This window comes from Oncorhynchus keta, chromosome 10, assembly GCF_023373465.1.
Source record: "Oncorhynchus keta strain PuntledgeMale-10-30-2019 chromosome 10, Oket_V2, whole genome shotgun sequence".
NCBI lineage: Eukaryota > Metazoa > Chordata > Actinopteri > Salmoniformes > Salmonidae > Oncorhynchus > Oncorhynchus keta.
The window spans coordinates 10,838,839-10,851,338 of NC_068430.1; the positions used below are offsets into that span (position 1 = coordinate 10,838,839).

At 49.2% G+C, this 12,500-nt stretch overlaps 1 protein-coding gene across 1 annotated transcript in view; it reads right to left on the reverse strand.

Annotated features, from left to right (window-relative positions):
- Positions 1-12,500, reverse strand: part of LOC127932611 (copine-8-like) — a 472,696-nt gene that overhangs the window by 91,364 nt on the left and 368,832 nt on the right. The window lies entirely within an intron of this gene.

The following is a 12,500-nucleotide window of genomic DNA, read 5'->3' on the forward strand; positions in this document are numbered from 1 at the left end:
CTTTGCTGGTGACACTGTCAGTGATTTATTTACAATTCAAGGCACACTTAAACAGCACGGCTACCACAGTATTCTGCAGCGATATTCCATCCAATCTGGTTTGCACTTAGTGGGACTGTTGTTTGTTTTTCAACAGGACAATGACCCAAAACACCTTCAGGGTGTGTAAGGGCTATTTGACCAAGAAGGAGAGTGATGGATTGCTGCATCAGGTGACCTGGCTTCCAAAATCAGCATGCGGGAACTCCTTCAAGAGTGTTGGAAAAGCATTCCAGGTGAAGCTGGTTGAGAGAATCCCAAGAGTGTGCAAAGCTGTCATCAAGGGAAAGCGTGGCTACTTTGAAGAATCTAAAATCTAAAATATATTTTGATTTGTTTAACTCTTTTTTTGGTTGCTACATGATTCCATATGTCTTATTTCATAGGTTTGATGTCTTCACTATTATTCTACGATGTAGAAAATAGTAAAAATAAAGAAATACCCTTGAATGACTAGGTGTGTCCAAACTTTTGACTGGTAGTGCATATTTGTGAGAGTACCGAGATGTCTGTCTAAACTTCTGGCACACAGCTCAGACACCCATGCATAACTCACAAGACATGCCACCAGAGGTCTCTTCACAGTCCCTAAGTCCAGAACAGACTATGGGAGACGAATGGAACTCTATTCCACATCAAGTAACTCATGCAAAGCACTGAAATTATATTTAAGAAACAGATAAAAATACACATTATGGAACACGGAGATGGTGAAGCAACACAGACACATGATAACATACACACTATACACACATGATAACATACACACTATACACACATGATAACATACACACTATACACAGACACATGATAACATACACACTATACACACATGGTAACATACACACTATACACAGACACATGATAACATACACACTATACACAGACACATGATAACATACACACTATACACACACATGATAACATACACACACATGATAACATACACACTATACACAGACACATGATAACATACACACTATACACACATGATAACATACACACTATACACAGACACATGATAACATACACAATATACACACATGATAACATACACACTATACACAGACACATGATAACATACACACTATACACAGACACATGATAACATACACACTATACACAGACACATGATAACATACACACTATACACAGACACATGATAACATACACACTATACACACACATGATAACATACACACTATACACAGACACATGATAACATACACAATACACACATGATAACATACACACTATACACAGACACATGATAACATACACACTATACACAGACACATGATAACATACACAATATACACACATGATAACATACACACTATACACAGACACATGATAACATACACACTATACACAGACACATGATAACATACACACTATACACAGACACATGGTAACATACACACTATATATAGACACATGATAACATACACACTATACACACACATGATAACATACACACTATATACACGTACACATGGATTTTGTGTTGTGTATATGTGGTAGTGGAGTCTTGCCCTGAGAGCACACACTTAGTGTGTTGTTGATATGTGGTAGTAGAGTAGGGCCCTGAGGGCACACACTTAGTGTGTTGTGGATATGTGGTAGTGGAGTCAGGCCCTGAGGGCACACACTTAGTGTGTTGTTGATATGTGGTAGTAGAGTAGGGCCCTGAGGGCACACACTTAGTGTGTTGTAGATATGTGGTAGTGGAGTCGGGGCCCTGAGAGCACACACTTAGTGTGTTGTGGATATGTGGTAGTGGAGTCGGGGCCCTGAGAGCACACACTCAGTGTGTTGAAGATATGTGGTACCTTGTATCCTTTTCCCTCTCGCTCTCATCCAACACTTCCCACACTGCCCCTACTCGGATGGTATCGCGCCGTCCCAACCTTCGCTCTCTCTCCCCCGCTACTCTCTCCTCTTCCATCCTATCATCTCTTCCCTCTGCTCAAACCTTCTCCAACCTATCTCCTGATTCTGCCTCCTCAACCCTCCTCTCCTCCCTTTCTGCATCCTTTGACTCTCTATGTCCCCTATCTTCCAGGCCGGCTCGGTCCTCCCCTCCCGCTCCGTGGCTCGACGACTCATTGCGAGCTCACAGAACAGGGCTCCGGGCAGCCGAGCGGAAATGGAGGAAAACTCGCCTCCCTGCGGACCTGGCATCCTTTCGCTCCCTCCTCTCTACATTTTCCTCCTCTGTCTCTGCTGCTAAAGCCACTTTCTACCACTCTAAATTCCAAGCATCTGCCTCTAACCCTAGGAAGCTCTTTGCCACCTTCTCCTCCCTCCTGAATCCTCCTCCCCCCCCCCCTCCTCCCTCTCTGCAGATGACTTCGTCAACCATTTTGAAAAGAAGGTCGACGACATCCGATCCTCGTTTGCTAAGTCAAACGACACCGCTGGTTCTGCTCACACTGCCCTACCCGGTGCTCTGACCTCTTTCTCCCCTCTCTCTCCAGATGAAATCTCGCGTCTTGTGACGGCCGGCCGCCCAACAACCTGCCCGCTCGACCCTATCCCCTCCTCTCTTCTCCAGACCATTTCCGGAGACCTTCTCCCTTACCTCACCTCGCTCATCAACTCATCCCTGACCGCTGGCTACATCCCTTCCGTCTTCAAGAGAGCGAGAGTTGCACCCCTTCTGAAAAAACCTACACTCGATCCCTCCGATGTCAACAACTACAGACCAGTATCCCTTCTTTCTTTTCTCTCCAAAACTCTTGAACGTGCCGTCCTTGGCCAGCTCTCCCGCTATCTCTCTCAGAATGACCTTCTTGATCCAAATCAGTCAGGTTTCAAGACTAGTCATTCAACTGAGACTGCTCTTCTCTGTATCACGGAGGCGCTCCGCACCGCTAAAGCTAACTCTCTCCTCTGCTCTCATCCTTCTAGACCTATCGGCTGCCTTCGATACTGTGAACCATCAGATCCTCCTCTCCACCCTCTCCGAGTTGGGCATCTCCGGCGCGGCCCACGCTTGGATTGCGTCCTACCTGACAGGTCGCTCCTACCAGGTGGCGTGGCGAGAATCTGTCTCCTCACCACGCGCTCTCACCACTGGTGTCCCCCAGGGCTCTGTTCTAGGCCCTCTCCTATTCTCGCTATACACCAAGTCACTTGGCTCTGTCATAACCTCACATGGTCTCTCCTATCATTGCTATGCAGACGACACACAATTAATCTTCTCCTTTCCTCCTTCTGATGACCAGGTGGTGAATCGCATCTCTGCATGTCTGGCAGACATATCAGTGTGGATGACGGATCACCACCTCAAGCTGAACCTCGGCAAGACGGAGCTGCTCTTCCTCCCGGGGAAGGACTGCCCGTTCCATGATCTCGCCATCACGGTTGACAACTCCATTGTGTCCTCCTCCCAGAGCGCTAAGAACCTTGGCGTGATCCTGGACAACACCCTGTCGTTCTCAACTAACATCAAGGCGGTGGCCCGTTCCTGTAGGTTCATGCTCTACAACATCCGCAGAGTACGACCCTGCCTCACACAGGAAGCGGCGCAGGTCCTAATCCAGGCACTTGTCATCTCCCGTCTGGATTACTGCAACTCGCTGTTGGCTAGGCTCCCTGCCTGTGCCATTAAACCCCTACAACTCATCCAGAACGCCGCAGCCCGTCTGGTGTTCAACCTTCCCAAGTTCTCTCACGTCACCCCGCTCCTCCGCTCTCTCCACTGGCTTCCAGTTGAAGCTCGCATCCGCTACAAGACCATGGTGCTTGCCTACGGAGCTGTGAGGGGAACGGCACCTCAGTACCTCCAGGCTCTGATCAGGCCCTACACCCAAACAAGGGCACTGCGTTCATCCACCTCTGGCCTGCTCGCCTCCCTACCACTGAGGAAGTACAGTTCCCGCTCAGCCCAGTCAAAACTGTTCGCTGCTCTGGCTCCCCAATGGTGGAACACACTCCCTCACGACGCCAGGACAGCGGAGTCAATCACCACCTTCCGGAGACACCTGAAACCCCACCTCTTTAAGGAATACCTAGGATAGGATAAAGTAATCCTTCTCACCCCCCCCCCCTTAAAAGATTTAGATGCACTATTGTAAAGTGGCTGTTCCACTGGATGTCATAAGGTGAATGCACCAATTTGTAAGTCACTCTGGATAAGAGCGTCTGCTAAATGACTTAAATGTAAATGTAAATGTAGTGGAGTCGGGGCCCTGAGAGCACACACTTAGTGTGTTGAAGATATGTGGTAGTGGAGTCGGGCCCTGAGAGCACACACTTAGTGTGTTGTAGATATGTGGTAGTAGAGTAGGGGCCTGAGGGCACACACTTAGTGTGTTGTAGATATGTGGTAGTGGAGTCGGGGGCCCTGAGAGCACACACTTAGTGTGTTGAAGATATGTGGTAGTAGAGTAGGGGCCTGAGAGCACACACTTAGTGTGTTGAAGATATAATAATAATAATAATATATGCCATTTAGCAGACGCTTTATCCAAAGCGACTTACAGTCATGTGTGCATACATTCTACGTATGGGTGGTCCCGAAATCGAACTCACTACCCTGGCGTTAAAGCGCCATGCTCTACCAACTGAGCTACAGAAGGACATGTGGTAGTGGAGTCGGGGCCTGAGTGCACACACTTAGTGTGTTGAAGATATGTGGTAGTGGAGTCGGGGCCTGAGAGCACACACTTAGTGTGTTGAAGATATGTGGTAGTGGAGTCGGGCCCTGAGAGCACACACTTAGTGTGTTGTAGATATGTTGTAGTGGAGTCGGGGGCCTGAGAGCACACACTTAGTGTGTTGTTGATATGTGGTAGTAGAGTAGGGGCCTGAGGGCACACACTTAGTGTGTTGTAGATATGTGGTAGTGGAGTAGGGGCCTGAGGGCACACACTTAGTGTGTTGTAGATATGTGGTAGTGGAGTCGGGCCCTGAGAGCACACACTTAGTGTGTTGTAGATATGTGGTAGTGGAGTCGGGGCCTGAGGGCACACACTTAGTGTGTTGAAGATATGTGGTAGTGGAGTCGGGCCTGAGGGCACACACTTAGTGTGTTGTAGATATGTGGTAGTAGTGTAGGGGCCTGAGAGCACACACTTAGTGTGTTGAAGATATGTGGTAGTGGAGTCGGGGGCCTGAGGGCACACACTTAGTGTGTTGAAGATATGTGGTTGTGGAGTCGGGCCCTGAGAGCACACACTTAGTGTGTTGAAGATATGTGGTAGTGGAGTCGGGGGCCTGAGAGCACACACTTAGTGTGTTGAAGATATGTGGTAGTGGAGTCGGGGCCTGAGAGCACACACTTAGTGTGTTGAAGATATGTGGTAGTGGAGTCGGGCCTGAGGGCACACACTTAGTGTGTTGTAGATATGTGGTAGTAGAGTAGGGGGCCTGAGAGCACACACTTAGTGTGTTGTAGATATGTGGTAGTGGAGTAGGGGGTTGAGGGAACACACTTAGTGTGTTGTAGATATGTGGTAGTAGAGTAGGGGCCTAATTGCACACACTTAGTGTGTTGAAGATATGTGGTAGTGGAGTCGGGGCCCTGAGAGCACACACTTAGTGTGTTGAAGATATGTGGTAGTGGAGTCGGGGCCTGAGGGCACACACTTAGTGTGTTGAAGATATGTGGTAGTAGAGTAGGGGCCTGAGAGCACACACTTAGTGTGTTGAAGATATAATAATAATAATAATATATGCCATTTAGCAGACGCTTTTATCCAAAGCGACTTACAGTCATGTGTGCATACATTCTACGTATGGGTGGTCCCGGAAATCGAACTCACTACCCTGGCGTTACAAGCGCCATGCTCTACCAACTGAGCTACAGAAGGACATGTGGTAGTGGAGTCGGGGCCTGAGTGCACACACTTAGTGTGTTGAAGATATGTGGTAGTGGAGTCGGGGCCTGAGAGCACACACTTAGTGTGTTGAAGATATGTGGTAGTGGAGTCGGGCCCTGAGAGCACACACTTAGTGTGTTGTAGATATGTTGTAGTGGAGTCGGGGGGCCTGAGAGCACACACTTAGTGTGTTGTTGATATGTGGTAGTAGAGTAGGGGCCTGAGGGCACACACTTAGTGTGTTGTAGATATGTGGTAGTGGAGTAGGGGCCTGAGGGCACACACTTAGTGTGTTGTAGATATGTGGTAGTGGAGTCGGGCCCTGAGAGCACACACTTAGTGTGTTGTAGATATGTGGTAGTGGAGTCGGGGCCTGAGGGCACACACTTAGTGTGTTGAAGATATGTGGTAGTGGAGTCGGGCCCTGAGGGCACACACTTAGTGTGTTGTAGATATGTGGTAGTAGTGTAGGGGCCTGAGAGCACACACTTAGTGTGTTGAAGATATGTGGTAGTGGAGTCGGGGCCTGAGGGCACACACTTAGTGTGTTGAAGATATGTGGTTGTGGAGTCGGGCCCTGAGAGCACACACTTAGTGTGTTGAAGATATGTGGTAGTGGAGTCGGGGCCTGAGAGCACACACTTAGTGTGTTGAAGATATGTGGTAGTGGAGTCGGGGCCTGAGAGCACACACTTAGTGTGTTGAAGATATGTGGTAGTGGAGTCGGGCCCTGAGGGCACACACTTAGTGTGTTGTAGATATGTGGTAGTAGAGTAGGGGGCCTGAGAGCACACACTTAGTGTGTTGTAGATATGTGGTAGTGGAGTAGGGGGCCTGAGGGAACACACTTAGTGTGTTGTAGATATGTGGTAGTAGAGTAGGGGCCTAATTGCACACACTTAGTGTGTTGAAGATATGTGGTAGTGGAGTCGGGGCCTGAGAGCACACACTTAGTGTGTTGAAGATATGTGGTAGTGGAGTCGGGGCCTGAGGGCACACACTTAGTGTGTTGAAGATATGTGGTAGTAGAGTAGGGGCCTGAGAGCACACACTTAGTGTGTTGAAGATATAATAATAATAATAATATATGCCATTTAGCAGACGCTTTTATCCAAAGCGACTTACAGTCATGTGTGCATACATTCTACGTATGGGTGGTCCCGGAAATCGAACTCACTACCCTGGCGTTACAAGCGCCATGCTCTACCAACTGAGCTACAGAAGGACATGTGGTAGTGGAGTCGGGGGCCTGAGTGCACACACTTAGTGTGTTGAAGATATGTGGTAGTGGAGTCGGGGCCTGAGAGCACACACTTAGTGTGTTGAAGATATGTGGTAGTGGAGTCGGGCCCTGAGAGCACACACTTAGTGTGTTGTAGATATGTTGTAGTGGAGTCGGGGCCTGAGAGCACACACTTAGTGTGTTGTTGATATGTGGTAGTAGAGTAGGGGCCTGAGGGCACACACTTAGTGTGTTGTAGATATGTGGTAGTGGAGTAGGGGCCTGAGGGCACACACTTAGTGTGTTGTAGATATGTGGTAGTGGAGTCGGGCCCTGAGAGCACACACTTAGTGTGTTGTAGATATGTGGTAGTGGAGTCGGGGGCCTGAGGGCACACACTTAGTGTGTTGAAGATATGTGGTAGTGGAGTCGGGCCCTGAGGGCACACACTTAGTGTGTTGTAGATATGTGGTAGTAGTGTAGGGGCCTGAGAGCACACACTTAGTGTGTTGAAGATATGTGGTAGTGGAGTCGGGGCCTGAGGGCACACACTTAGTGTGTTGAAGATATGTGGTAGTGGAGTCGGGCCCTGAGGGCACACACTTAGTGTGTTGTAGATATGTGGTAGTAGAGTAGGGGGCCTGAGAGCACACACTTAGTGTGTTGTAGATATGTGGTAGTGGAGTAGGGGCCTGAGGGAACACACTTAGTGTGTTGTAGATATGTGGTAGTAGAGTAGGGGCTAATTGCACACACTTAGTGTGTTGTTGATATGTGGTAGTGGAGTCGGGGGGCTTGAGGGCACACACTTAGTGTGTTGTAGATATGTGGTAGTGGAGTCGGGGCCCTGAGAGCACACACTTAGTGTGTTGTGGATATGTGGTAGTGGAGTAGGGGCCTGAGGGCACACACTTAGTGTGTTGTAGATATGTGGTAGTGGAGTCGGGGTTCTGAGAGCACACACTTAGTGTGTTGTTGATATGTGGTAGTAGAGTAGGGGCCTGAGGGCACACACTTAGTGTGTTGTAGATATGTGGTAGTGGAGTCGGGGCTCTGAGAGCACACACTTAGTGTGTTGTGGATATGTGGTAGTGGAGTAGGGGCCCTGAGAGCACACACTTAGTGTGTTGTGGATATGTGGTAGTGGAGTCGGGCCTGAGAGCACACACTTAGTGTGTTGTGGATATGTGGTAGTGGAGTCGGAGGCCTGAGAGCACACACTTAGTGTGTTGTAGATATGTGGTAGTGGAGTCGGAGGCCTGAGAGCACACACTTAGTGTGTTGTGAATATGTGGTAGTGGAGTCGGAGGCCTGAGAGCACACACTTAGTGTGTTGTAGATATGTGGTAGTGGAGTCCGAGGCCTGAGGGCACACACTTAGTGTGTTGTGGATATGTGGTAGTGGAGTCGGAGGCCTGAGAGCACACACTTAGTGTGTTGTGGATATGTGGTAGTGGAGTCGGAGGCCTGAGAGCACACACTTAGTGTGTTGTAGATATGTGGTAGTGGAGTCGGAGGCCTGAGGGCACACACTTAGTGTGTTGTAGATATGTGGTAGTGGAGTCGGGCCCTGAGAGCACACACTTAGTGTGTTGTAGATATGTGGTAGTGGAGTCGGGCCCTGAGAGCACACACTTAGTGTGTTGTAGATATGTGGTAGTAGAGTAGGGGCCTGAGGGCACACACTTAGTGTGTTGTTGATATGTGGTAGTAGAGTAGGGGCCTGAGGGCACACACTTAGTGTGTTGTAGATATGTGGTAGTGGAGTCGGGGGCCTGAGGGCACACACTTAGTGTGTTGTAGATATGTGGTAGTGGAGTCGGGGCCTGAGAGCACACACTTAGTGTGTTGTAGATATGTGGTAGTGGAGTAGGGGCCTGAGGGCACACACTTAGTGTGTTGTAGATATGTGGTAGTGGAGTCGGGCCCTGAGAGCACACACTTAGTGTGTTGTAGATATGTGGTAGTGGAGTCGGGGCCTGAGGGCACACACTTAGTGTGTTGAAGATATGTGGTAGTGGAGTCGGGCCCTGAGGGCACACACTTAGTGTGTTGTAGATATGTGGTAGTAGTGTAGGGGCCTGAGAGCACACACTTAGTGTGTTGAAGATATGTGGTAGTGGAGTCGGGGCCTGAGGGCACACACTTAGTGTGTTGAAGATATGTGGTTGTGGAGTCGGGCCTGAGAGCACACACTTAGTGTGTTGAAGATATGTGGTAGTGGAGTCGGGGCCTGAGAGCACACACTTAGTGTGTTGAAGATATGTGGTAGTGGAGTCGGGGCCTGAGAGCACACACTTAGTGTGTTGAAGATATGTGGTAGTAGAGTAGGGGGCCTGAGAGCACACACTTAGTGTGTTGAAGATATAATAATAATAATAATATATGCCATTTAGCAGACGCTTTTATCCAAAGCGACTTACAGTCATGTGTGCATACATTCTACGTATGGGTGGTCCCGGAAATCGAACTCACTACCCTGGCGTTACAAGCGCCATGCTCTACCAACTGAGCTACAGAAGGACATGTGGTAGTGGAGTCGGGGCCTGAGTGCACACACTTAGTGTGTTGAAGATATGTGGTAGTGGAGTCGGGGCCTGAGAGCACACACTTAGTGTGTTGAAGATATGTGGTAGTGGAGTCGGGCCCTGAGAGCACACACTTAGTGTGTTGTAGATATGTTGTAGTGGAGTCGGGGGCCTGAGAGCACACACTTAGTGTGTTGTTGATATGTGGTAGTAGAGTAGGGGCCTGAGGGCACACACTTAGTGTGTTGTAGATATGTGGTAGTGGAGTAGGGGCCTGAGGGCACACACTTAGTGTGTTGTAGATATGTGGTAGTGGAGTCGGGCCCTGAGAGCACACACTTAGTGTGTTGTAGATATGTGGTAGTGGAGTCGGGGCCTGAGGGCACACACTTAGTGTGTTGAAGATATGTGGTAGTGGAGTCGGGCCTGAGGGCACACACTTAGTGTGTTGTAGATATGTGGTAGTAGTGTAGGGGCCTGAGAGCACACACTTAGTGTGTTGAAGATATGTGGTAGTGGAGTCGGGGGCCTGAGGGCACACACTTAGTGTGTTGAAGATATGTGGTAGTGGAGTCGGGCCCTGAGGGCACACACTTAGTGTGTTGTAGATATGTGGTAGTAGAGTAGGGGGCCTGAGAGCACACACTTAGTGTGTTGTAGATATGTGGTAGTGGAGTAGGGGGCCTGAGGGAACACACTTAGTGTGTTGTAGATATGTGGTAGTAGAGTAGGGGCCTAATTGCACACACTTAGTGTGTTGTTGATATGTGGTAGTGGAGTCGGGGCTTGAGGGCACACACTTAGTGTGTTGTAGATATGTGGTAGTGGAGTCGGGGCCCTGAGAGCACACACTTAGTGTGTTGTGGATATGTGGTAGTGGAGTAGGGGCCTGAGGGCACACACTTAGTGTGTTGTAGATATGTGGTAGTGGAGTCGGGGCTCTGAGAGCACACACTTAGTGTGTTGTTGATATGTGGTAGTAGAGTAGGGGCCTGAGGGCACACACTTAGTGTGTTGTAGATATGTGGTAGTGGAGTCGGGGCTCTGAGAGCACACACTTAGTGTGTTGTGGATATGTGGTAGTGGAGTAGGGGCCTGAGAGCACACACTTAGTGTGTTGTGGATATGTGGTAGTGGAGTCGGGCCCTGAGAGCACACACTTAGTGTGTTGTGGATATGTGGTAGTGGAGTCGGAGGCCTGAGAGCACACACTTAGTGTGTTGTAGATATGTGGTAGTGGAGTCGGAGGCCTGAGAGCACACACTTAGTGTGTTGTGAATATGTGGTAGTGGAGTCGGAGGCCTGAGAGCACACACTTAGTGTGTTGTAGATATGTGGTAGTGGAGTCCGAGGCCTGAGGGCACACACTTAGTGTGTTGTGGATATGTGGTAGTGGAGTCGGAGGCCTGAGAGCACACACTTAGTGTGTTGTGGATATGTGGTAGTGGAGTCGGAGGCCTGAGAGCACACACTTAGTGTGTTGTAGATATGTGGTAGTGGAGTCGGAGGCCTGAGGGCACACACTTAGTGTGTTGTAGATATGTGGTAGTGGAGTCGGGCCCTGAGAGCACACACTTAGTGTGTTGTAGATATGTGGTAGTGGAGTCGGGCCCTGAGAGCACACACTTAGTGTGTTGTAGATATGTGGTAGTAGAGTAGGGGCCTGAGGGCACACACTTAGTGTGTTGTAGATATGTGGTAGTAGAGTAGGGGCCTGAGGGCACACACTTAGTGTGTTGTAGATATGTGGTAGTGGAGTCGGGGGCCCTGAGAGCACACACTTAGTGTGTTGTAGATATGTGATAGTAGAGTAGGGGCCTGAGGGCACACACTTAGTGTGTTGTTGATATGTGGTAGTAGAGTAGGGGCCTGAGGGCACACACTTAGTGTGTTGTAGATATGTGGTAGTGGAGTCGGGGGCCTGAGGGCACACACTTAGTGTGTTGTAGATATGTGGTAGTGGAGTCGGGGGCCTGAGAGCACACACTTAGTGTGTTGTAGATATGTGGTAGTGGAGTCGGGGGCCTGAGGGCACACACTTAGTGTGTTGTAGATATGTGGTAGTGGAGTCGGGGCCTGAGAGCACACACTTAGTGTGTTGTAGATATGTGGTAGTAGAGTAGGGGCCTGAGGGCACACACTTAGTGTGTTGTAGATATGTGGTAGTGGAGTAGGGGCCTGAGAGCACACACTTAGTGTGTTGTAGATATGTGGTAGTGGAGTAGGGGCCTGAGAGCACACACTTAGTGTGTTGTAGATATGTGGTAGTGGAGTTGGGGGCCTGAGGGCACACACTTAGTGTGTTGTTGATATGTGGTAGTAGAGTTGGGGGCCTGAGGGCACACACTTAGTGTGTTGTTGATATGTGGTAGTAGAGTTGGGGGCCTGAGGGCACACACTTAGTGTGTTGTAGATATGTAGTAGTGGAGTCGGGGCCTGAGAGCACACACTTAGTGTGTTGTAGATATGTGGTAGTGGAGTCGGGGCCCTGAGGGCACACACTTAGTGTGTTGTAGATATGTGGTAGTGGAGTCGGAGGCCTGAGAGCACACACTTAGTGTGTTGTAGATATGTGGTAGTAGAGTAGGGGCCTGAGAGCACACACTTAGTGTGTTGTAGATATGTGGTAGTAGAGTAGGGGCCTGAGAGCACACACTTAGTGTGTTGTAGATATGTGGTAGTGGAGTCGGGGGCCTGAGGGCACACACTTAGTGTGTTGTAGATATGGGGTAGTGGAGTCGGGTCCTGAGGGAACACACTTAGTGTGTTGTAGATATGGGGTAGTGGAGTCGGGGGCCTGAGGGCACACACTTAGTGTGTTGTAGATATGTGGTAGTAGAGTCGGGGGCCTGAGGGCACACACTTAGTGTGTTGTAGATATGT